Consider the following 27,586-nt stretch of genomic DNA (forward strand, 5'->3'; position numbering starts at 1 on the left):
TGGACTGCCTCCAAAGGGTTTATTTAATATTTATTATGTTACTTACATGGACTAGTTATTTTGTGGATCACAAACCTATGCCCAGAGGTCATAAGAAAAATGAGGCAGAGTTGTAAATTATTGATACATTTGCTTTGAGGAAATATTATTTGCTATCTTGGAGCAGGTTTTACTGTAGCTCAACTGGATGAGCGAAAGGCAGAATCAGCAGGTAATGGGCTTCTTGTGTGTGCTCAATCACTTCAGTCGTGTGCGACTCTGTGCGACCCCATGGACTGCAGTCCGCCAGCTCCTCTGTCCATGAGATTTCCCAGGCAAGAATACTGTAATGGGTTGCCATTTCCTCTTCCAGGGGGTCTTCCCGGCCCAGGGGTTGAACCCAAGTCTCTTGCATTGCAGGCAGATTGTTTATCCACTGAGCCTCCTGGGAAGCCCTTGTTACTCTGTTTAAAACGTGGTCTTTTATTGAAGAGCAAAGTCTTCATGCTTGTTTGTTTGCTTATCATTTGTCTTAAAATAATTATACCTAAATGAGGAGGATTAGTGAAAGTCCAGGCCTTTCTCCTCTCTCTAGGGTTTTATTCAAATATGATTGATAAGAAATGGTAATAATATACAGAATTATTCATGGGAATTTGTTTTGTTAGAAAGACTAGCACTTCCCAAATTATTTTTTGCTGAAGATTAGTGTTTTGTTAGATGTTAATAACGGTCCCGCCAGGGACTTCCCTAGTGGTCAAGTGGTTAAGACTCTGTGCTTCTACAGCAGGGGGTGAGAGTTCGATCCCTGGTCAGGGAAGTTCCCCCATGCCACTCAGCATGGCCAAAAAATTTAAAAAAAAAGTAGATCTGCCAAAAAATAGTTGGTCCCGTGGTGAAATAAATTTGGGAGATTTGAGATGATACACTGTCAAATTTGATCTTTATATTTAGACTTCTTAGAAGCTTTAATAGGTATGTTATAATCACTATATCCTGGCACCTTCCCAAACCCACTTAATTGGGAATCTCTGGGGGTGAGACTAAAGCATCAGTATTTTTAAGTTTTCTTGGTGAGGCTGGCATGCAGAAATGCTACTGTAATGAAACTACTCTTTTTTTTTTTTTTTTTAGTACATAACGCTCAGGCTAGAGGCCAATTGTTTTCATTTCCCCAATTATTTGTCACAATGGAGGGAAAATGATGATAAACAACACAATGTAGAAAGGCTTTTGTAGTTCGTCATAGATGCAGTTCTTTATTAAATGAATGTCAATTTTGATCAGACAAGCACCCTATGAATCACTAGCGATGGGAGAACAGATGGAGCCACGAGAGGAAAGGAAATGATGGGAAAATAAGCCAACTCCCTCTGTGTATCTCGGATTTCTGTCCATAGTGCTTCCACGTCTCCAGAGGCAGCAACCAGGACCACTGCGGGAACGCAGGGCTCTTGGCTACCCTGCGTGCTCTGTCGCCCAGGGCACCTGTTTCTGCAGCCCTAAGGAGGGCTGAGGTCTGAACCTCTCCTTTTATCTTTTTACCTTAGTCTGGTGGTTCTGGCAGAGGCTTCAGATCCTATTAAATGAATTCTTGCTCTCTTTTAGCCCATTCCGTATGTCTGAAATGTAGTGAAATGAGTTTATTAAAGATTAGGACTGGCTTGTTCTTCTTAATTCCTCCCGTGGAGCCCGGTGTTTCTGGGGCAGAGATGGACCCAGGAGAGAACCCCCCCCATCCCCTGGGCTTGCTCACCTCTCTAGCCACATGTCCTGCTTCTGTTTCAGGCTCTCTGCCTTGGCGGGTGGCGGTCCCCTCCCTGCAGTCCCACTGTTTCACTTTGCCTTTGTGCTTTTGCACAGGTGGCTCTCTCCTTGCAAGCACTTCCTTTGTACTGTCTGGCTGATTCCTATTTGATATGTTCTTCACATCTGTACTTGGGGACCACGTTTCCTGGCAGTGCCCCCATCCTCCCTTATAGATGCAGCTAGGTCAAGGGCCCCTCATGTCTGCTACAAATAGCACCCCTTAACTGATGTTACAGTGGATGTACATGTAGATTGCTACATGGCTAGCTTGTGGAGTCCTTGAGGGCGAGGTCTGAGTTTTGTTTCCCTGGAGGAGGAAGTGGCAACCCACTGCAGTATTCTTACCCGGAAAATCCCATGGAGAGAGGAGCCTGGTGGGTTACAGTCCATGGGGTCTCAGAGAGTTGGACATGACTTATAGACTAAAAAACAAAGACAACAATTACTTTATAATATTTTGTAGAAACTGTCATGAGTTCTATGTTCCCAGATGGACTATAAGCTTTTCATAGATTATCTGTATTCTTCTACTTCCACTTTCGGGTAACCATTGAATGGCTGTATAACTCAGATGATGTACACACATTGTCAGGTCTATATTTTAGGTTATTCTGTTCACTTACAAGTATACTTTCATTGTGCCCTCATTTATGATTCCAGCAATTAACTTTCTGCTTGCCGATATCTTCATTCATTCTTTATTTTCGTAAATTAACTTTTTCATTTAATATATATTCACTGATCCCCTCTTCTAGGTACCAGGGATACAGCAGTGAATAAAACAGAAAAAATTCCTGCCCTAGTGGGCGGAGGCAGAAAGGAAACAAGGTAAGCAAGTGACATACATAGGGGCTGCGCTGTGCTGTGCAGGCAGGCTTTTTTTTTTTTTTTTTTTTTACCACTAGTGCCAATGGTAACAAAGATACTGGAGAAAGCAGATATAATGGAAGGAGGATAGAGAAGGTTGAGGAAGTTGGAATTTAAGATAGGAAAACCTCACTGATAAAGAAGGGGCCTTTCAGCAGCATCCTAAGGGAATGAGTCTCATGGGTATCAGGGGAAGAAAGTTCCAGAGAGAGGAGAAGGCAGATGCCGAGGCTCTGATGGGAGTGTGCTAAGTGTGTTGGAGGGACAGAAATGCTATCAATGTGGTTGAAGCCGGCAAAGGGGAAGAGTTGTGGGAGAGGGAGCTGGAAAGGTGATGGGGGTGAACAGAACTGTAGCGTCTGGAGGTCATGATGAGAACTTGGCCTGTTTAACAGAAGGTTGTTTGGGTATCCAGTGTAGAACCAATGCCATTTAGTGCATTGGAGGATATAAAGGTGAAGTGTCAGACTCTGTCCTTGGTGAGTTCAGATTCTATCATGTGGGGAAAGCCCCAGTTTGGGTGAGAAGCATCTCAGATCCCAAGTGCAGAAGCTCAGTGCTGACTGTAACATACTGGTGGTGTGAGTGTAAACTAATATACTCCCCACTCCCCTGCTGGCAAAATGTATGTGCTTGTGTGCTCAGTTGTATCTGACTGTTTGCGACTTCATGGACTGTAGCCCACCAGGCTCCTCTGTCCATGGGATTTCCCAGGCACAAATACTGGAGTGGGTTGCCATTTCCTTCTTCAGGGGATCTTCCCGACACAGACATCTCCTGCAGCTCTTGCAATGCAGGTGAATTCTTTACCCACTGAGCTATCAGGGAAACCTGGCAAAATGTATACAGATTTCATCTGTGTATGCCCTGGACCTAGCAGCTATACATCTAGATTTTTTTCCCTGGATAAATATGAAATAAACAAAGCTGTATAAGCAAGTACATTGATAATAGTGAAAAATTAAATATTCAGCATGAGTTTAGGAAGGTGAATTGTGATATAGCCAATTAAGGGAATATTTTATAGTTCTTCAAAATGATGCTGAAATTATTGATACAGAAAGATGATCATGATATACAGTTAAGTGGAATAAAGTTATAAAATACCATACAGAGGAGAAATCCATTTTTATAACATATTAGAAGTATGTGATCTGTGTATCATGGAATCTAGATGAATATGAACCAAGCTGTTAACAGCACTAATCTAGGCATATTGGAACGTGGGGAGATTTTTACTTGCTTCACTTTACCTCTCTGTTTGGTATGATGAAATCAATGGGACAACATTTCTATGGCAATCGGAAAATTATTGCTTTCACTTTATAAAAAGGAAAGAAAATGATAAGTTCTTAGTCCATTATGAACCCTGTGGCCAGAAAGCCTTCTGCTTTTCACCTGATCCCCCTAATCACATGGGGTGGATTTCTGGGTTCCCACATAAAAAGGCTTACTTGGTTTTATCAATTTACTTTCTTGTCTGCCAAACTAGGGCAGATCTAAGGACCCATCTCTCTTACCGTCACTTCCTTCTGCATTTTGTTGTTGTTGTTCAGTCTCTCAGTCGTGTCTGACTCTGTGACCCCATGGACTGTAGCCCAGCAGGCTTCTCTGTCCGTGGGGATTTTCCAGGCAAGAATACTGGAGTGGGTTGCTTTGCCCTCCTCCAAGAGATCTTCCCAGCTCAGGGACTGAATCTGTGTCTCTTACATCCCTTGCATTGTGAGGCAGGTTCCTTATCACTCTTGCCACCTGGGAAGCCTCACTTCCTTCTACCCTTCCCTAAACTGCTTTTGACATCAGTGTCTCCAAAGTGAAAACAAGAAATGAAAATACCACAATGGAAGACATATTTATCAAGAGAAGCAGCATAATTGATTAACCTGGCTTGTATGTGCTGTGCCCAGTTTGGGACTCTTCGGTCCTTGATTAGAAAATGTTTCTGGGTCCCCAAGGATACTTATTACTCACGCTTGTTACTTCTTGAATATTACTGATGCCTATTCAGGATTTGTTTGAAGAGTTTTAAAAAAGGATTGTCCTGCCCCTTGCCTGTCCCCTATATAGTCCTGACTCAGCCGAGCAGAAAAAAATTAATTGAGTTCTGAAAGGACTGAATGAAAGTTATAGTTTCCAGCCAGTCTCCTTGGGGAGCTGGCGATGCCTGGGCCCTGGTTTGGAGGCATTAATTCTGCTTGCTTTGACTTGCCAACTGTGTTTGATTTCTTTTTTTCTCTATCATTGGGCACTTTATTGTAGAATTTTGTATATAAAGGAAGCGTTCAGCATGTATTGCCATTTCCTGCATGTGCTTAGGCAGCGAATGCTGTCAAAAGCACTCAGTATAATAACAAAATGGCTCTCATCAATGACTTTTTTTTATTATGGATTTCCTAGCTCTCTGATAGGCTGTACCTTTGATTTAGGATTTCAAAAAGAATTTAATCATGAAAGAAAGCTCTGTGTGCTGGGTGAATCCTCTTGAAAGCAATTGCCTTTTATATCTCCAGGTTCTTAATCGCTCCTTCAGCTGTTTTATTCTCTTTTATGTTTGGATCAACATGTAAATAATCAAGGACGATGGCTGACTTGACTTAAGGCAAATGTAATGGAAAGGTAGGAATGAAGTCCAGGTTCAGTGGAGAAAGGAGAAAATATGCCATTTGGGGAACAAAAGAGTAGGAAGCTGATCCATTTGATCATCAAGGACGATGGCTGACTTGACTTAAGGCAAATGTAATGGAAAGGTAGGAATGAAGTCCAGGTTCAGTGGAGAAAGGAGAAAATATGCCATTTGGGGAACAAAAGAGTAGGAAGCTGATCCATTTGATCAAAAGATGACTTTTCATGTCCCAAGTTTTTGCATCAGAAGTATGGGATTCTTCCATATTAGCTTTCCCCAAAGTGAGTTTCAGGGAACAGTGGTCCCATAAGGTATTCTAGGATAGTGTTCCAAGGCTGGGTAGGTTTGGGAAGTGCTATGCATTGCAGCACTGCACACATGAGCTTCCGTGGTTTACAACATATATTAATACTATTGGATTGGCCAAAGAGTTAGTTCAAAATTTTCTGTAACATCTTAAGGAAAAACCTGAACAAATTTTTGGCCATCCCAACAGCTCTGAGAAGACTTGACATAAAGTTTTATTTTGTTGCATATAGTATTTTTTTTCTAATGTGTTTGCCTACTGAACTCTTTTAGAAGAATCACTTATACTACCTGAGTTTTATGTTCCTTCCTTCCTTTGGAAAATTGAAAGATTCATGAATACTCTGTAACTGAAATTAAAAGATATATACACTGGAGCCCAAAGTTAGGGCAAAAAGTTAATATATTAAGGGATCTTCTACTTTATATCTAATTTTGTGAATCTTTCATCTAAAAAAATACACAAAACAAATATGACGAGATGTTAACAGTTGTTATTTTTAGAGATTATGGGTTATGCTCCTTTTTAGCATATGTCCAATTTCTGGGAAAGTCAGTTAAGGTACATGGGAAATGTAAATGTCAATTGTGTATAAGGCATTACAGTAATAACCATTCATCTGTTCATTTATTCAACAAAAGCTTATTGAATACTTAAAATATACCATGCACGATTCTTGGCATTTGTGATATACCAATAAATAAATAGATAAAGATCTCTGTTCTTGAGGTGCCAGATTAAAGTTTAATTCAATAAATATTTATGAATTGTTGAGTCTTGTTTCTAATAATGTCTGAGTAAGATTCTATCTGACTGACCCTTCTGTAGATAACAATTGTACAGTCTAGACAAAAACAAGACAAAACTAAAAAGCAAAACCAATGGCCAAAAAGTGCTGGAGAGCAACAAAATGCAGGAAGTTTCTGAAGGGGAATCAACACTTAGACAAAGGGGAAGGATCTAGGTGAGTTCCTATTTGTATGGCTTATAAACTGAGTAAAGGCCTCAGTTTGCCCTACACGAATAATGGCCTTTTTTTTTTTTTTTACTTTGGTGGAGGACATACATCTTCAAATTTGAGAAGGTTAGAAAAAACTAAGCAGAATGTATACAAAGAAAACCATACAAAACATAGTCAAACTTCTGAAAATCAGTGATTAAGAGAGAGTCTTGAATGTAGCCAGAGAAAATCAACAGATTTTATAAATGTGAATGAAAATTCAAATCGTTACTGATCTCTTATTAGAGAAAAATGGAGTCTAGAATACATTAGAACAAAAATATTTAAAAGAGCTTGAAAGGGAGAACTGTTAATCCAGAATTTTCTGTTGAGAAAAAATATCCTTCAAGAATAAACACAAAATGAAGACATTTTTAGGTCAAACTAAGAATATTTGTCACCAGTATACCTGAACTAGAACTATATTGTGTTGAAAGAAGTTCTTCAAGCTGAAAGGAAATATCAGCTAAAAATATCCTATTTTGAGAGTTATCATAAAGATATAGTAATGAAGACAGCATAGTATTGGTGAAAGAATAGACACATCAATTGGTATAATAGAATAAAGAACTCAGGAATAGATCCACACAAATTTAGTCAGCTGATTTTTGACAAAGATACAAACGTAATTCAATGGGGAAAAGATAAGTTACATAAATATATGTTTATCAAAACTCAGTAAATATATACTTAAGATTTATGCATTTCATTGTATGCATTCATGTTTAAAAGAAAAAATAAAATAATGAACTTTAATTAATGATTTGTATATTGACAGATTTAGGAGTGAAATGTGTCAGTGTCTTCAATTTATTGTTGTTGTTCAGTTGCTAAGTCATATCTGACTCTTTGCAACCCCATGAATTGCAGCACTCCAGGCTTCTCTGTCCTTGACCAGCTCCCAGAGTTTGCTCAAACTCATGTCCATTGAGCCCATGATGTCATTACACCAGCTCAGTCTCTGTCGCCTCCTTTCTCCTCCTGTCCTCAATCTTTCCTAGCATCAGGGTCTTTTCCAGTGAGTCGGCTCTTCGCATCAGGTGGCTAGAGTATTGGAGCTTCAGCTTCAGCATCAATCCTTCCAATGAATATTCAGGACTGATTTCCTTTAGGACTGACTGGTTTGATCTCCTTGCTGTCCAACAGACTCTCAAGAGTCTTCTCCAGCACCACAACTTGAAAGCATCAATTTTTTGTCATTCAGCCTTATTTATGGTCCAGCTCTCACATCTATACATGACTACTGGAAAGACCAAAGCTTTGACTATATGGACCTTTGTCGGCAAAGTGATGTCCCTACTTTTTAATATGCTGTCTAGGTTTGTCATAGCTTTGAAATGAACAGAAATTTGATGAAGCAGATTAGTAAATGATATTGATCAAATCCAAGTGGCAGCTCTACACATGCTTCTAGTATTATTTTTCTCTCTCTGTTTAATGTTTTGTAATAAATATTGTAAAAAAAATTCTGGACTGTCTATCAGTTCAGTTCAGTCCAGTTGCTCAGTTGTGTCCGACTCTTTGCGACCCCATGAATTGCAGCACGCCAGGCCTCTCTGTCCATCACCAACTCCCGGAGTCCACCCAAACCCATGTCCATCGAGTCGGTGATGCCATCCAACCATCTCATCCTCTGTCGTCCCCTTCTCCTCCCGCCCCCAATCCTACCCAGCATTAGGGTCTTTTCCAATGAGTCACCCCTTCGCATGAGGTGGCCAAAGTATTGGAGTTTCAGCTTCAACATCAGACCTTCCAATGAACACCCAGGATTGATCTCCTTTAGGATGGATTGATTGGATCTCTTTGCAGTCCAAGGGACTCTCAAGAGTCTTCTCCAACACCACAGTTCAAAAGCATCAATTCTTCGGCGCTCAGCTTTCTTCACAGTCCAACTCTCACATCCATACATGACCACTGGAAAAACCATAGCCTTGACTGTTGTCCCCCAAATCAGTAAGAAGTAGTTCTTCATTCTCAAGGATCTCCTAATCTAGTTAGAGAAGCAAACGTAAGTCATAAAAATATGGTACTATAAATTCAGTAGTGATGAATACAAGTTATTATGCAAACATAGAGAAAGGCCCCATAATCTAAACCAGGGGTGATCAGAGGTGATGAGGTATTACATGCTGCTTCTACTGAGTTCTAATTAACAACAATTTGCCAGAAAGGTTGAGGAAAGAAGGCAGTGAAGGAAAGGGTATTCCAGGTAGAGGAGATAGATGGGAAAAGACCTAAAGAGGATTTACAAAAGAAATGATTGAGATATTAGATATAATTGGAAGCCAGACATTGCAGTTTGAGCCTGTCTGTTGGGAACTATGGAATGGTCTTCAATAAAGAGGTAGCATGGACACATTTGAGTTTCAGACAGACTGCACTGGCAGCTGTGAAAGATGGACTTGAAGTATTGCCTCTGCAAGAGTAATTAAGCTGTTAACAATATTGAGACTTGGTGGGTATCTGAACTAAAACTTATATTTTAAGGGTGGAGAAAAAGGGAGACTCGGTTTAAAACATAGGAAGAAAGCAGAGTTGGATATGGGTTTAGGATAACCATATACTTTATCATCTATCAAGGGTACTTTGGAGAGTGAAAGCTGGCATTTTGATAATTACACCAGGGGCATCTGGCATTAACTGGAATAGTCCAGGGCAAATGGAGCATGTTGTCAGAGAAGACATAAAGGAGTGTGAATTGAAGAGGAGCCTAGAGTGACCCTGAGGCTCCTAATTCATTGACAGAGGTGGGAGCAGGTTTGAAAGTGAAGATGATTATGTACAAAGAAGTTTGTGATTTGTTGGTTTCTGCTCTAAGGAATTTACAGTCAAGAGAAAACGCAACTTTTCTTGGCTATGATAGTCAAATGACATCTGAACTGGATCACAAGAGAATGTAGGATTTAGATCTCCAGCAAACTCAGTTGGTAAAGAATCCGCCTGCAATGCGGGAGACCTGGGTTCAATCCCTGCATTGGGAAGATCCCTTGGAGAAGGGAAAGGCTACCCACTCCAGTATTCTGGCCTGGAGAATTCCATGGACTGTATAGGCCATGGACTCACAAAGAGTCGGACACGACTGAGCAACTTTCACTTTCAAGATAAAAGGATACATAAGACCAAGGTGAGCCCTGTACCATGAGCTCTGAAAATAACATTTTTCATAGAGCTGTTTTGATTGATTATTTAAATAGTTAAAAAATGGAAATAACTCCTGGGCGTCCCAGGTAGCACAGTGGTAAAGAATCTGGCTGCCAATGCAGGAGATGCAAGAAACCCAGGTTCAGTCCCTGAGTGGGGAAGATCTCCTGGAGTAGGAAATGACAACCCACTCCAATATTCTTGTTTGGCAAATCCCATGGGCAGAGGAACCTGGTAGGCTTACTGTCCATGGGGTCACAAAGAGTTGGACATGACTGAGTGATTGAGCGCACACACACACAGACACATCCCCCCACACACTCCATTATTAGAATTTTAGGAGTCCAAGTGAGAAATAGATACCAAAACTGACAAATGAGGTTACTATATCTAGATCTATCTCCATCACTATTATTACTAGACTTGGATTGGAGCAGGTGGCTTGGACCTGCAACCACCACTGCACTTCCTGATTGGATCTTGGGGGTCTTTGTGGGGAGAGGAGCCCTTAAGGCAGTCACCACAATATTCTTGTTCTCAGTAGTATTCTGTAACTTCAAGGTGGAGCTCCTAACCAGGTAGACAGTTATCCATTCAGGGGAGGAATCACTGTCTTAACTGTACCGAGCCCTGAGAATGGGGTCAGAGAGATAAAGACAACAGGTGACACCTGACTTTTGTATCATTGTCTTTTTCCTACCAGAAAAGCAAATCAGCTGATGTCAGAATCTTTCTACTTAAACAGATGAATAATTTCCTCCTCTTCCAATGCTGGGAAGTCAAGGAGAGGTGGGAAAAAGAGAAGTTTTACTATCATGCTGGCCCTTCCTGGGATGACAGTTATTTCATGGACACTTGAAGCCAGGAGAGTAGAGTCCCTTCTAACATCCTATATATCTCTATCATAACTCCAGTCTAGGTTTGTTATCCATTTCAGAAATACATTAATATATTCTCATGTGGCAACACGCCCACTATGTTAGTCTGCCTGCAAGTCTCCTTTTTTTCCTTCATCCTCACAGTTCTTAGGCACTGACATCCTCATATTTGTAGATTTACATTCAGTTACAAATTCCTTAAGCTGCAGTTCCATTTTGCTTCCATTTCCATCTGATTGATTTCTTTCGAACACGATATACCTTTTGATCACTGACTTCATAATGAATTCTGTACCATCGGGTCTCAACCACGCTTATGAGGTAAAATTGATCTTCTTTGCTAAGCCTCAAGTTCACCTTGACTTTTTTCCCCTAACCTAGATCGAATGCATTGGTATATCTATTGAAATATATGTAGATTCTTGTGCTTTCAACTATGTTCTCCTTTCAATTACCTGGCACTTCATCCACTGTTAATCTTCTTTTTTTCAATGTCAGAAGCGATGTTGACTGTCAATACTTATTCCCATTTTAACCGAGAATATTTCATCTTCCTTTTCAATTTCAACTTAAAAGTCCTTTCAATCAGAATAACAAGTTATTTTCTTATTAGTCATCATGATGTATCTTTTGTCAGAGACATTCTATAACCTCTAGCTGGAACTCAAGGATACATGCCCTAGTCCCTCTTTCCAAAGTCAAGGAAGAAGATGTGTACTGATACCTGTCTATTTATCTAGATCTATGGGTCACGGAGAAGGCAATGGCACCCCACTTCAGTAGTCTTGCCTGGAACATCCCATGGACAGAGGAGCCTGGTAGGCTACAGTCCGTGGGGTCGCTTAAAGTCAGACAACTGAGCGACTTCACTTTCACTTTTCCCTTTCATGCTCTGGAGAAGGAAACGGCAACCCACTCCAGTATTCTTGCCTGGAGAATCCCAGGGATGGCGGAGCCTGGTGGGCTGCCGTCTATGGGGTCGTGCAGAGTCGAACACGACTGAAGCGACTTAGCAGCATGGGTCAGTGGGCTTCCCAGGTGGTGCAATGGTAAAGAACTTGCTTGCCAGTGCAGGAGACACAAGAGACTTGGGTTCGATCCCTGGGTTGGGAAGATTCCCTGGAGAAGGGCATGGCAACCCACTCCAGTATTCTTGCCTGGAAAATCTCTTGAACAGAGGAGCCTGGTGGACTACAGTCCATGGAGTCCTTTGAGACCCCATGGACTGTAGCTATTTCCTTCTCTAGGGGGTCTTCCTGACCCAGGGATCAAACCCACATCTCCCTCATTGCACGTGGATTCTTTACTGTTGAGCCACCAGGGAAGCCCAAACTCTAGGTTTGGGGAGTGGTAAAGGAAGCCTTGCAGTGGCCTCTGATTCTGATTTGAGCTGATGGTTTGCTGCTGATTTAGCTAGCTATTTGTGTTTGTACCCGGGAGAGGATAAGAGAAAATTGTTAATTTGGATGCCAAATCCCACACTGAACTTTCAGCACCCGGTTCACCATGGAAGTAGATCCCATTGCAATAACACAGAATTTAGCTAGGAAAAGAGCTTTACATATTCCTGGAGTTTATTCTCTGAATATACCTCCCTCCTCACACAGTGTGACCTGTTCCAGAGTCAGCTAGTCAAGGATTCAGCGACCTAGGATTCCAGTCAAATATCTCTCTCCATCAGTTTTTAATCGGCATACCTAGCCAAAATCCTATCCTTTTTGAAACTTTAGGTTTTGATCTGGAAAATGAAAACATACCTATATTATCCCCCATTTTCTAATAATCTATAATCTACTTCTCATATATTATTATTTTAAAGCTGCAGTACAATGGGGAAAAAATGGTCAAGTCATTACCTTTCATGTGGTAAAGGGGTCCTAGTCATTGGCCACTATAGTTAGGGTGGAGAAGATGTAAAATGGGATGTAATGGAAAATACTTCCTAGGTGGCACAGTGGTAAAGAATCCACGTGCAGTGCAGGAGACACAGGTTCAATCCCTGGGTTGGAAAGAAGAAAGTGGCAACCCACTCCAGTATTCTTGCCTGAGAATCCCCATGGACAGAGAAACCTGGTAGGTTATAGTCCACGGGGTTGTGGAAGCGTCGGACACTACTGACTGACTCGGCAACAATAAATGGGGAAAATGCACAAGCAGAGAAGTAGCAGAGCATGCATACTCCCTGAAGCACTTCTTTTGCTGGAGAGTTGTTGACTCAAGCTGGGCAGAGCTGGACGGGATGCACTGTAACCGGTGATCCAGTGGCAAAGACTTTGCCCCTGTAGAACTCTCCATATTTATAGAAACTAAATTTCTATTTTTCCCTTTTTAATGGAAGCATAGTTGATTTACTGTGTTGTGTTAATTTCTGCTGTACAGCAAAGTGATTCAGTTATACATATATATATATACACACATTCTATTTATAAATTTATTTCTATAGGATCTATATATTTATAGGTACCATATATTTGTAGAAATTAGTTAGATCAGGATTGGGAAAAATTTTTCTCTAAAGGACTAAAAAGTATTTTTAGCTCTGTGAGGTGTAGATTCTGTCACAACTACCCAACTCTCTACTGTAGTGCAAAAGCAGACAGAGCCAATCTGTATATTAATGGGCATGGCTGTGTATCAGTAAAACTTTATTTACACAGGAGGTGGTGGGTCTGATGTGACTCACGAGGCCTGTTTACTAACCATTTATCTAGATAACAGTGTAAGAGTGAGCGCTTTCTATTCAAAAGTGGTCTTAACAGAAAGGGAGAACTTTTGGAACTTAATACCTTTTGTGTCAGCCTGTTCCTTTACTGACCTAACTCTGACCGACTGAGTCAGCTCTGCTAAGCTACAAAAGCAGTCTGGAATGAACCTCCAGAACTAGACTCTAGGAGCACTGTTATTAATTTCTCATGAATCTACAGGAGAAGATAGAGGACTCCTAGCAACATTTCTAGAAAGACCTTTCTGAAATCGCAGTCTCCAGTTCTTTACTTTCTCAATTTTAGTAGAGAATCTCTGCCCACTGTGCATTTTGAAAAGGTCATTATCTGTCTCCATGTTATACAATCCAAAGATGGCTCTCTGTCTCTCCTTACTCAATCACTTTGCAGTGTATATATAGCTGACTGCTTTGTCTTTCCTAATGTACTGTCTTCTCTTGACTTCTATGACACGGCATTTTCTGCATTTTCCTTCTACTTCATTGGCTACTCTTTCCTGTTTGTCTGAGTTGGCTGCATCAGCACATCATCTAAATGTTAGAGTGTCACATAGTTGGGTTTTGGGCACACGCTCTTCTCTATTTGTTCTTCCTCCATTGTTAATTTCATTTAGTCCTTCAGTTTAAATGACATTTATATTCAATGATTACAAAATTTATAACTCAACTTCTGGCATTTCCTTTCATTTAGAGTCTTAGATATAATTATATTCTTGATGTTTAGCCCCTTGGACTGCAAAGAGATCAAACCAGTCAATCCTAAAGGAAATTAACCCTGAATATTCAATGGAAGGACTGATGTTGAAACTGAAGCTTCAATACTTTGGCCTCCTGATGGGAAGAGCCAGTTCATTGGAAAAACCCTGATGCTGGGAAAGATTGAAGACAAAAGGAGAAGCAGGAATCAATGGAGAAGATGGTTGGATGGCATCACCAACTCAATGAACATGAATTTGAGCAAACTCTGGGAGATAGTGGAGGACAGAGGAGCCTAGTGTACTATAGTCCATAGGATTACAAATACTCTGACGTGACTTAGTGATTGAACAATAACAAGTTTAATATTTACAAGGAAGAAGTAAACCTGTATTTTCCCCAGCTTTCAGTATCTCAGTGTATGGCACCATCCTTTCAGCTAACCAAGTAAAAGCCCACTTGGTCTCTATTTCTCTCTTTCACAAGCTGTACTTCAGAACCACGAGCAGAACAGAGCCCAAACTAAACAGCTTCTCTCCATCTCTGCTTATACAAATCACTTCTTTGCTTGATATCTGTAACAATCCACTTCAGTTCAGTTCAGTCACTCAGTCATGTCTGACTCTTTTTGACCCCATGGACTGCAGCACGTCAGGCTTCCCTGTCCTTCACCAACTCCCGGAGCTTGCTCAAACTCATCTCCATCGAGTCGGTGATCCATCCAACCATCTCATCCTCTGTCATCCCCTTCTCCTCCCGCCATCAATCTTTCCCAGCAACGGTATTTTCAAATGAGTCAGTTCTTTGCATCAGGTGGCCAAAGTATTGAAGTTGCAGCTTCACCATCAGTCCTTCCAATGAATATTCAAGACTGATTTCCTTTAGAATTGACAGGTTGCATCTCTCTGCAGTCCAAGAGACTCTCAAGAGTCTTCTCCAACACCACAGCTCAAAAGCATCAATTCTTCGGCACTCAGCTTTCTTTATAGTCCAGCTCTCACATCTATACATGACTACTGGAAAAACCCTAGCTTTAACTAGATGGACCTTTGTCAGCAAAGTAATGCCTCTGGTTTTTAATATGTTGCCTAGATTGGTCATAACTTTTCTTCCAAGGAGCAAGCGCCTTTTAATTTCATGGCTGCAGTCACCATCTGCAGTGATTTGGGAGGCCAAGAAAATAAAGTCTCTCACTGTTTCCATTGTTTCCCCATCTATTTGCCATGAAGTGATGGAAATGGATGCCATGATCTTAGTTTTCTGAATGTCAAGTTTTAAGCCAACACTTTCACTCTCGTCTTTCACTTTCATCAAGAGGCTCTTTAGTTCTTCTTGGCTTTCTGCCATAAGGGTGGTGACATCTGCATATCTGAGGTTGTTGATATTTCTCCTGGCAGTCTTGATTCCAGCTTATGCTTCATCCATCCCGACATTTCACATGATGTGCTCTGCATAGAAGTTAAATAAGCAGGATGACAATATACAGCCTTGAGATATTCCTTTCCCAATTTGGAACACCAGTCTGTTGTTCCATGTCCAGTTCTAATTGTTCTTTCTTGACCTGCATCCAGATTTCTCAGGAGGCAGGTAAGATGGTCTGGTATTCCCATCTCTTGAAGAATTTTCAAAAGTTTGTTGTGATCCACACAGTCAAAGGCTTTAGTGTAGTCAATGAAGCATAAGTTGATGTTTTTCTGGCACTCTCTTGCGTTTTTGATGATCCAGCAGATGTTGGCAGTTTGATCTCTGGTTCCTCTGCCTTTTTTAAATCCAGCTTGAACTTCTGGAATTTCACAGTTCATGTACTGTTGAAGCCTGGCTTGGAGAATTTTGAGCAATACTTTGCTAGCATGTAAGATGACTGCAATTATGTAGTAGTTTGAGCATTCTTTGGCATTGCCTTTCTTTGGGATTGGAATGAAAAGTGACCCTTTCCAGTCAGTCCACTGACCCCTCCAAATTCTCCTGTCTGGTTACAACCTGGTCTCCAGGGATCAGCCAGAGTGCTCAGTTTATTTATTTATTTAAATTTTTTATCCTTTTTAATACCAAAAACATTTTATATTGGGGTATAGCTGATTAGCAATGTTGTGACAGCTTCAGGTGAACAGCAAAGGGGCTCAGTCATACATATACATGTATCTATTCTCCCCCAAATCCCCTGCCATGTAGGCTGGTACATAATACTGAGCAGAGTTCCTTGTGCTATAAATAGGTCTTTATTGGTTGCCCATTTAAAATATAGCAATGTGTACATGACCTTCCCATATTCCCTAACTATCCCTTCCCCCTGGCAACCGTAAGTTTGTTTTCTAAGTCTGTGAATCTCTTTCCATTTTGTAAGTGCTTGGTTTCAAAGGTAAATTGGATTGTGTCTTTTTCTGCAGAGAACCTTTAATGACTTCTTGGCCCATGCAAAGAAAACCCCAAATTCTTACATTATCTAGCCCCTCTCAGACTCTCCACCCCCTTTTCTGTGACTCTCTCCCTCCCTCCCTTTGTTTCGGCTATGTTGGCTAATTCTGATTATAGAACTTGTACCAGCTCTTTTCTTCTGCATGAAATGTTCTTCTCCCCAAGATCTTTGCATGATGAGTTCCATTCTGAACTTCAGCTCAGAAGTCATTCTCTCAGGCCTTTCCTTATTGATTATTTATCACTTCACTTACCACGCACGGGCATTGTCTATTACAGCATTGTTCTCATTACCCTCATAGCTCTTACCTCGATTATAAGGACATATGTTTATGTGTTTTATTGTGTGTCTCCCACCTGAAAGTAAGCTCCTGATAGTAGGGACTTCATCTGTCTAGTTACTCTCGGTGTTACCTATAGGAATGTTTAGCAGAGTTGCCTCTCAGTAAACACTTGTTAAAAATGAGCAGATAATATACCTCTGAAAGTTTCTTTCTTAAATATCTGCACCAGGAATGTTGTTTACTGTCTGCTCAGCTTTATTGTTTCATAAGCCGTCATGTCTCTCAGCAGTGAGTCACTAGCCCCCATGATGCATCTCTTCTCCTGAGACAGTTGATTGGTTTCTGGATCGTTCTAGGCTGTTTCCTCCTGGATGCAGCAAGTATGGGCTGCCTCTTCCTGAGAGGGTCACTCAGGACTGTCTTGTCGTTTCTTGCTAAGTCACAATCTTTTACCAATTTCCTCTTGGTGCCCTTGTACTTTTTAAGAGATTTAAAATGAAAAATCCTTTTGATTTTCTTTGATTATGATACACACTTATATATAATAAAGAGTCTGCCAACTCCTGAGTCCAGTTGGGGCAGCTCCAGTTCACTCCACCCATGTGGTCTCAGCATAATTATTAATGGAACCTCCTTTTGTTCCCCCAGTTTTTTTCAGTTTGGACAACAAACTATACTGTCACCCTTACTGGTGAGCCTGCATGCAGTCATTCTTGCTCGTTTGTCATCAACCCTCTGTTCCCCAGTTTTTATCCCTGCTGGTGAGGGGTCTCAGGTGGCCTTACACTCTTAGTGGATCCCAGGGAGCCCTCATTACAAATGGTCACATCTGGCCATCGAACTCCAACGTGGGCTTTGCAGCCACTATCTTCTCATACCAGGACAGGCAGGCTAATTTATCTTGGTGAGATGAATGAGCAATTAACAATTCGCCTCCTTAGAGCTGCTGAGCTGGGCTTTGCACAGGGAATTGCCTGCTTCAGAAAGCTGAGTCATCAGCCGAGAACCCACAGCCTTCAATATTTGAAAACTCCTCATCTCTCTCCGCCTCTTCGTCTTCTGCCAAATGAATTCCTTGATGTTTGTTAACAGGACTGCTAGTCTAGGCTGAAATGAAATTTATTTCTTTTTTTTAATTCTTTTCCTTTTTTAAAAAGGTCTTACTTTGTTTTTTTCAGCCTGCTTGTACCTCATTGGCATATCCTTCAGGAATCAATAGCAAATCATTTTGCTTATCAATTATATTTGGTTTTACAAAGTCTTTTCTTAGCCATGATTTGTTTTCTGCTGATACTGTGGCTTAAAATGCTACGATATTCTCTTCTCAAATAGCCTATAATTAATTTCTACCACCAGGCTTCCCTGGTGGCTCAGCAGTAAAGAATTTGCCTGCAATGCAGGAGTCGCAGGAGACATAGGTTCGATCCCTGGGTTGGGAAGATCCCCTGGACGAGGGCATGGCAACCCACTCCAGTATTCTTGCTTGGAGAATCCCATGGACAGAGGACCCTGGTGGGCTACAGTCATTGGGGTCTCAAAGAGTCGGATACAACTGAAGTGACTTAGCACTGCACAGTTTCTACCACTGAACTATATTAGTCTTCGCCCAAATTCAGTTCAGTTCAGTTCAGTCGCTCAGTCGTGTCCGACTCTTTGCAACCCCATGAATTGCAGCACACCAGGCCTCCCTGTCCATCACCAACTCCCGGAGTCTACCCAAACCCATGTCCATCGAGTCGGTGATGCCATCCAACCATCTCATCCTCTGTCGTCCCCTTCTCCTCCTGCCCCCAATCCTACCCAGCATTAGATTAGGGTCTTTTCCAATGAGTCAACCCTTCGCATGAGGGGGCCAAAGTATTGGAGTTTCAGCTTCAACATCAGTCCTTCCAATGAACACCCAGGATTGATCTCTTTTAGGATGGATTGATTGGATCTCCTTGCAGTCCAAGGGACTCTCAAGAGTCTTCTCCAACACCACAGTTCAAAAGCATCAATTCTTCAGCGCTCAGCTTTCTTCACCGTCCAGCTCTCACACCCACACATGACCACTGGAAAAACCATAGCCCAAATTAGTTTTAATTTATCTCATTTCACAAGGGAATCCTACAGCACGGGGTTATGTTTCACTGTAGCAACTGTGATTTGACTCCATCTGCCTTAATGTTCTTTTTTGAGTTATTCTGACATCATTTTGATAATATTCTCTGCCTGTGCCTGACGCTAATATGTCTTTGCCATCATGTAGCTGACTTTCTACGGTATCAGTTGACTTTGGGAGGATTTTTATTTTAGTCTCTGAAGACAATTGTTTTTGGTGTTTTAACATGCAAATATAGATTCTATTCATTTGTGTTAAAATAAGTTCTAAGGTTCTGAGATTTTCATTGTATTCCTTTTTTTTTTTTTTGTAACAAACTCCTTCAAAATTTACTTGCTTAAAACAGTGACCGTTAGCTTATGAATCAGTGGATTGGTAGTTCGGGCTAAGATCAACTGGGAGGTTTTTGTGCTGATCTGAGCTGGGCTCACTCAGGTAAATGCAGTCACATTAGTTGGTTCCGCTCTGGGGTTTGGTGTGCGGCTGGCTGGAATGATGAGGGCCAACGTGCTGTCTGTTTCTCGTTGTCCGGAAGGCTCTTTGGGCTCATTCACATGGTTGAAGATGTTCTAGGAACATCAAAGGACGTGTCCCAATGCACAAGCGATTTTTGAGCCTCTGCTTATGTCACATTTACTAACATCTAATTGGTCAAGGTGGGACGTATGGCTAAAAGCAGTTTGAGAAGGCACCACAGAAGGGCATGGTTGTAGATAGCAGAATTACTGTGACTTTTTTTTTTGCAAACAACTTATCAAAAGATCATAAACTGAAACATTGCCATACTTATGCTTTCTGTGTAGAATTCAGTGAAATTCTACACATAAAACACGTTATAAACCTGTGAAAAGGAATTTATTGTAAAGTTTCACCTAGTTATTCCATGGCATAGTCCTAAAGAACAGTGTTATAGTGAGAGTCTAGTGTATCTCAGTAAATTTTATGGACTTAATCATGCCCCCTCCAAATTCATGTTGAAGTTCTGACTCCTAGCACCTTAAAATGAATTCCCAGTGCCTGTGTTTGGAGATACAAGTTTACCTGTATCACCTTTAATGAGTTAATGAAAGTAAAAATCAGGTCATATGGGATCTGTATATGCTCAGTTGGTGAAGAATCTGCCTGCAATGCAGGAGACCCAGGTTCATTCCCTGGGTCAGGAAGATCCCCTGGAGAAGGAAATGGCTACTCACTCCAGTATTCTTGCCTGGAGAATCCCATGGACAGAGGAGCCTGGTGGGCTACAGTCCCTGAGGTTGCAAAGAGTTAGATATGACTTAGCGACTAAACCACCACGACAACTTCAGTATGATTGATGTTCTTACATGGAAGGAAGATCAGGACACAGATGTGTGTGCAGAGCAGAGGTCATGGGCAACACAGTGACCATCCACAACCTAGGAGAGAGGCCTCAAAAAAAAAACCAAACCTGCTGACTTCTTGATTAGGGACTTTCCAACTGCCAGCACTGTGAGAAGACAAATCTCTGTTGTTTAAGCCACCTGGTGTCACGTGTGCATGCTCAACTGTGTCCAACTCTTAGTGTCCCCATGGACTATAGCTCACCAGGCTCTTCTGTCCACGGGATTTTCCAAGCAAGAAATACTGGAGTGGGTTGCCATTTCCTTCTCTAGGGAAATCTTCCTGACCCAGGGGTCGAACTCAAGTCTCTTGCATCTCTTGCGCTGGCAGGAGGATTCTTTACCACTTGTGCCACCTGGGAAGCCCTTAAGCCACCTAGTCTGTGGTATTTTGTTATGGTGGCCCTAGCAAACCAATACAGTAAATATACTCAAATTATAAGTCAATTAAATTACATATCGTATACTGCATTCAGTAGTTAAAGAAATGATTTTTTTCTACCCAGCATTGTATTAAAATATTAATAATAATGCCAAAGAAAATTGTATTTCATCCATTCTTTCAAAAGTTGTTCAAGAAAACTGTTTTAGTTTTTTGTGATTCCTGCACAAAAATAGATTATAATGCGATTGAGAAGATAGGACTGAGGCTTTTGGGGGAAAAAGTTAGGTTATATAACAGTATAGGTTAACTTATGAAACTTATTTCTTTAAATTATTCTTATTTTCTTATTTGTTTGAATTCTCACAGCTCTGTGTGTTCCTTTAGGATAAACACCATCTTCTGTATGTTTGCTCTGTAGTACCCAACAGTTGATGAATATTTTTAATGAAAAGTTGCACCTGGAGTGAGCTACAACAGAGTGAGAAAGGTGTCAGGTGTAGACTGTGAAAGGAAGATGACATCAAGGGTGACTGATGGAGTAATAATAGCTGATGGCAAGGGGTAGTGGAGCTATTCTGTGGCTGGCTATAGAATATATTCTACATTCTATACATCTATAAATATATTCTATATTCCTGGCCCTGGAACCAGGAAGTCCAGGTATGAATTCTGTTCAGCCATTCCAGGAGACAGATGTTTATGTCAGATGGATGTAGGCTTTATTCCAAGGCCATTCATTCTTGGTTTCTTTATAGGTTTAATTTGTTTTGGGGCTAACTTTGAGAGCTCTGGTTTTTATCCTCTATTATCCTAAGAGTTATGGATTCCTTAGAAAATGATGAATATAAGCATGGAGTGTTGCGGTTCACGTAGTATCCAGAAAAGCAAAGGAAATTCTCAGGCAGAGACTAATCACTTCTCTTTATTTGAGGATATTATGGGAAAGGCAAGCTATAATTATTTCAGCTATAAACGTAAAAGAGTTGGATTCTTCATCTAGTAAGTGGGAACTCAGCTCAGCTTTACACTTAGAGGCAATTCTCATTCAACATTTGTGCAAGGAAAGAAGATTGGCTCTACATTTTCATAGGAACAGAAGTCATTTTGGCTGTGCTATCCCATTTCTGGCTTCCCTGGTGGCTCATTGGTAAAGAATCCATCTGCCAATGCAGGAGACATGGGTTTGATCCCTGTGTCAGGAAGATTCCCTAGAGTGAAAACTATTCCAATATTCTTGCCTGAAAAATTCCATTGACAGAGGAGCCTTGCAGGCTACAGCCCATGGGGTCACAGAGTTGGACACTGACTGACCGAGCACACACACCCCACTGCTTAGGGGGGTTACTCTTAAAAAACCTATCAGTAGTTTCAACATGTCAACTTCTGTCAACATGTCAACATGTCCAACAATTTTTCAGTTGGAATTGAAGCTGGGTGGAAATATGGGGTGCCAAGAGTTAGGGAAATGACCTCTTCTGAAGCTGGCAGGTATGCAGGGAATGTGAGATGAAAAGTGTGACTAGAAAGTGTGAATTGAAGAATTACACAAAAGGACTTAAAGTTCCAACTGCAGGAAACATTTTTTTTCTGAGTTGCAATATCACTGAATTTTTTCTGCCTTTGAGTAGATTCAATTTTTAGCCAACTTAAAGGGTTGCTGCAGCCATGAAATTAAAAGATACTTGCTTCTTGGAAGGAAAGCTATGACAAACCTAGACAGCATATTAAAAAGCAATCATTTTGGTGACAAAGGTCCACCTAGTCAAAGCTATGGTTTTTTCCAGTAATCATGCATGGATTGGCAACTTGGGCCATAAAGAAGGACGAGCATTGAAGAATTGATGCATTTGAACTGTGGTGTTGGAGAAGACTCTTGAGAGTCTCTTGGACTGAAAGGAGATCAAACAAGTCAATCCTAAAGGAAATAAACCCTGAATATTCATTGGAAGGATTGATGCTGAAGCTGAAGCTCCAGTACTTTGACCACCTGATGCGAACAGCTGACCCATTGGAAAACACACTGATGCTGGGAAAGGTAGAAGGTAAAAGGAGAAGATGGCAGCAGAGAACGAGAACAGGTTAGAAGGGCTCATCTTTGAAGCAGAGTGGGATAAAAAGAGCTGGAAATGGAGAGCTGATGACCAGGAAGAAACTTTTCTGTCTTCAAAGAGAATAAAAGATGGGCAGCTAGGCGAAGCTATTTCCTGGACCACTTTTATTTTAAATTTATTTATTTGAATAAATAATACATTCTCGTGAAAAAGAAAATAACATACAAAGTGTAAAAAGTAAGTTACTCTCCATTCCCCATTACTGACTTTCAGTTCCCCACTTCCCTTATCCATTTCTTGCTTCATTTAGAGTTTATCTAGGAATAGACATGTGTTTTAACCCAGAAAAGAAAAAAAGAAAAGAAGAAACAAATGATTAGAGACCAAATTAGTGATTCAGAAACTTCATTTAACATCCTTTGGGATATGTGCCATATCAGTACTTATAGAAAATACCTCATTACACAAAATGGTCCAGAACATTCTATTATATGGGTATGCCTTAGATTGCTCTGCATCACAGAGCAACATTTTAATATTGCTGACAGATTTTGCTGTGTTTTAATATTTGAAAGATATACCCATCTGAATGCAGAGTTCCCAAGAATAGCAGGGAGAGATAAGAAAACCTTCCTCAGTGATCAATGCAAAGAAACAGAGGAAAACAATAGAGTGGGAAAGACTGGAGATCTCTTCAAGAAAATTAGAGATACCAAGGGAACATTTCGTGCAAAGATGGGCACAATAAAGGGCAGAAATGGTATGGACCTAACAGAAGCAGAAGATATTAAGAAGAGGTGGCAAAAATACAAAAAAGATGTTCATGACCCAGATAACCACAATGATGTGATCACTCACCTAGAGCCAGACATCCTGGAATGTGAAGTCAAGTGGGCTTTAGGAAGCATCACTACGAACAAAGCTAGCGGAGGTGATGGAATTCCAGCTGAGCTATTTCATCCTAAAAGATGATGCTGTGAAAGTGCTGCACTCAATATGCCAGCAAATTTGGAAAACTCAGCAGTGGCCACAGGACTGGAAAAGGTCAGCTTTCATTCCAATCCCAAAGAAAGGCAATGCCAAAGAATGTTCACACTACCACACAATTGCACTCATCTCACATGCTAGCAAAGCAATGCTCAAAATTCTCCAAGCCAGGCTTCAACAGTACCTGAACTGAGAACTTCCAGATGTTCAAGCTGGATTTAGAAAAGGCAGAGGAACCAGAGATCAAATTGTGAACATCGGCTGGATCATCAAAAAAGTGAGAGAGTTCCAGAAAAACATCTACTTTTGCTTTATTGACTATGTCAAATCCTTTGACTGTATGGATCACAACAAAGTTTTGAAAATTCTTTTAAGAGATGGGAATACCAGACCACCTTACCTGCCTCCTGGGAAATCAATATGCAGGTCAAGAAGCAACAGTTAGAACTGGACATGGAACAACAGACTGGTTCCAAATTGGGAAAGGAATACGTCAAGGCCATATATTGTCACCTGCTTAGTTAACTTATATGTAGAGTACATCATGCGAAATGCTGGGCTGGATGAAGCACAAGCTGAAATCAAGATTGCCAGGAGAAATATCAATAACCTCAGCTATTCAGATGACAGCACCCTTATGGCAGAACGCGAAGAACTAAAGAGCCTCTTGATGAAAGTGAAAGAGGAGAGTGGAAAAGTTGGCTTAAAACTCAACATTCATAAAATGAAGATCATGGCGTCTGGTCCCATCACTTCTTGGAAAATAGATATGGAAACAGTGACTGACTTTTTTTGGGGGGGACTCCCAAATCACTCCAGATGGTGACTGTAGCCATGAAATTAAAAGACACTTGCGCCTTGGAAGAAAAGCTATGACCAACCTAGGCAGCATATTTAAAAGCAGAGACATTACTTTGCCAACAAAGGTTCATCTAGTCAAAGCTATCATTTTTCCAGTGGTCATGTATGGATGTAAGAGTTGGAATATAAAGAAAGATGAGCACTGAAGAATTGATGCTTTTGAGCTGTGGTGTTGAAGAAGACTCTTGAGAGTCCCTTGGACTGCAAGGAGATCAAACCAGTTCATCCTAAAGGAAATCAGTCTTGAATATTCACTGGAAGGACTGATGCTGAAGCTGAGGCTCTAATACTTTGGCCACGTGTTGCGAAGAACTGACTCATTGGAAAAGACCCTGATCCTGGGAAAGATTGAAGGCGGGAGAAGAAGGGGATGACAGAGGATGAGATGGTTGGATGGCATCACTGACTTGATGGACATGAGTTTAAGCAAGCTCCCAGACAGGGAAGTCTGACATGCTACAGGTCGTGGGATCGCAAAGAGTCCGACACATCTGAGTTTTTGAACTGAACTGACCTGAATATTTGAGGGTTTGTTTTTCTCTCCAAGCTTTTTGAGTTAAATGCTTATCCCAAATAATTTTTATGTTTTCTTCTTCAATAATAAAGGCATTTTTGACTTGAATGTTTCTCTGATTTCTTTCACAAAAATGTTCCCATATCTTAGCCTCAATGTCAGTAATTTCTATAATATTGTGAAATTTCAGGTTTGCTTGTTGTTAAGTTGCTAAGTTGTGTCCTACTTTTTGCAACCCCATGGACTATGTAGCCCACTAGGCTCTTCTGTCCATGGTATCTCCCAGGCAGGAATACTGGAGTGGATTGCCATTTCCTTCTCCAGGGGATCTTCCCTACCCAGGGATTGAACCCATATCTCCTGCATTGGTAGGCGGATTTTTTATTGCTGAGCCACCAGTGAGTGAGGTTTGCTTATTTCTTCTTAATTCAAAAAATGGTTTTTCTTCCTCAAGGATATAAAAGATTTTTTTTAAATTATGTTTTGGCTATTAAAATATGGTGTGACTTCTTATTTATGGACTTCCCTGGGGCGTCTGCCTACAATGTGGAAGACCCGGGTTCGATCCCTGGGTCGGGAAGATCCCCTGGAGAAGGAAATGGCAACCCATTCCAGTATTCTTGCCTGGAAAAGCCCATGGATGATGTAGCCTGGTAGGCTACAGTCCCCGGGGTCACAAAGAGTCGGACACGACTGAGCAACTTCACTTTCACTTTCTTATTTATAGGGTAATTCAAGTTATTATTTTAGCAGTGGAAGATTTCTAGGGGGAGAAAAGCACATTTCATGTGGAAGTCGTGCTCTGTGCTGAGTCTCAACTGATAGTGCCTAAAGAAATCTTTCAGTCCCTTACTCTAAACCTAGCCCCTTGATCACCAGCTATCAGAATTATACCCTCTGGAAAGGAAAGTACCGAGATGTAGGAAATGTGACCAACAGTCTAACCAGTAACAGTGCAGACACCATACAGGTAAATTATACATTTTCAAGCCATCAGCACTGAAGGCTTATTATTACTTATCATAAGCTAATAACTGGTGTTTACTGCCATATTTGTGAGTTTCATAAATCTGATTTTTATCTTGGATAACTCAAAAAAAATTTCCCTCTTGATGAAAAACAACCGCTTTGAAAGGCAGTTAGAGCCTTCTTTGTACCCTCGCAATTCAGTATATACTTTGTTCATGATTTAAGGTGATTTTCCTCACCCTATAACTTAAGAATTCCTCTTCCATTCTCCCTAGAATTCCAAGTGCAATTGTTTCATTTAAAGCAAGCTACAAAAGTTTCCAGAAGTGACTTGGCCGAGATATTAAGGCTGACTTCTCAGATGTCCATCAGTCCTGTTGTGGATGTATGGATCCCCTTCTACCAAGTCAAGGCTGCCTATTTGCTATACTAGCCTCAGAGGTAGGGACTGCATACACGGATGCAATACATCCAGTTATGAGGAAAGCGTGCCGTATTCAGGTTCTGAGTGGACCCTGCTCAGAGGAATGTCACTCTGCAGTTCTCAAGCATTTATTTGTTATTGGTTATACCCAAGAGATGGAAGTAAACCACAAGTATCCTTTCTCTTTAGAGAGGACATGGTAATTTGTGAATCCATAGGGGAAAACAGCACTCTTATGTTGCTGAACAACCTTCAGTAAGTCTGTATTTTGAAATTACCAAGTAAGGGCTTCCCTGGTGGGTCAGTGGTAAAGAATCTACCTGCCAGTGCAGGAGACGCAAGTTCGATCCTTGATCTGGGAAGATCCCATATGCCGTGGAGCAACTAACCCACGTGTGCCACAACGGATGAGCCTGTGCTCCAGACCTGGGAAGCTGCTGAGCCCACTCCCTGTAACTACTGAACCCTGTGCACCTAGAGCTCATGCTCCATAAGGAGAAACCGCTGCAGTGAGCAGCCCATCCACCACAACTAGAGAAAAGCCCTCGCAGCAGCAAAGACCTAGCATTAGTCAAAAATACTAAAATTTTTTAAACATTAAAAAAAATTACCAAGAGAAGGTTTGTGAGAAAGGAACAGATTCAGAAACATGAGACCTCTCTCCTAGGTTGTAGACGGTCACTCTGTGTCGCCCGTGACCTCTCCTCTGAACACTCATGTCTGTGTCCTGATTTCCCTTCCGTGTAAGAATATCAGTCATACTGAAGTCGTCATGGTGGTTTAGTCGTTAAATCATGTCTGACTCTTTGCGACCTCATGGACTGTAGCCCACCAGGCTCCTCTGTCCATGGGATTCTCCAGGCAAGAATACTGGAGTGGGTTGCCATGCCCTCCTCCAAGGGATCTTCCTGACCTAGGGATCGAACTCAAGTCTCTTATGTCTCCTGCATTGGCAGGTGAGTTCTTTACCACTAGTGCCACCTGAGAAGCCCCTTCTCCATCTTCAATGTGAGGAAATTAGAACTGTGATGTAAGTTCCCTTTAACTCTAAGATTTAGAGACTAGGATGAATATGATCTACATACTCAGAAGTTTGTAGACAAAAGATGTAATTGTCTGGATTTGATGACAAGCATATGCTATCTCCTTCCTTTTTTGCAGCAGAAGTCTTCATGAACAATTGTCTCCAAAGGAAGTGTTTCTCTGATAAAA

General features: G+C 41.1%; 1 protein-coding gene across 29 annotated transcripts in view; it reads left to right on the forward strand.

The window, feature by feature from the left end:
- Positions 1-27,586, forward strand: part of CHRM2 (cholinergic receptor muscarinic 2) — a 688,089-nt gene that overhangs the window by 52,098 nt on the left and 608,405 nt on the right. For 11 of the 29 annotated variants that reach the window (XM_081533045.1, XM_081533027.1, XM_081533047.1 and 8 more), the window contains exon 2: positions 2,544-2,616. The exons of the other annotated variants lie outside the window; for them this stretch is intronic. The gene's annotated coding sequence lies outside the window, so the exon portion shown is untranslated. The remainder of the gene's footprint in view (positions 1-2,543; positions 2,617-27,586) is intronic. 29 annotated transcript variants of the gene reach the window in all.

The sequence above is a fragment of the Giraffa tippelskirchi genome, chromosome 10, assembly GCF_054371585.1.
Source record: "Giraffa tippelskirchi isolate mGirTip1 chromosome 10, T2T-mGirTip1v1.2.pri, whole genome shotgun sequence".
NCBI classification, from domain to species: Eukaryota; Metazoa; Chordata; class Mammalia; order Artiodactyla; family Giraffidae; genus Giraffa; species Giraffa tippelskirchi.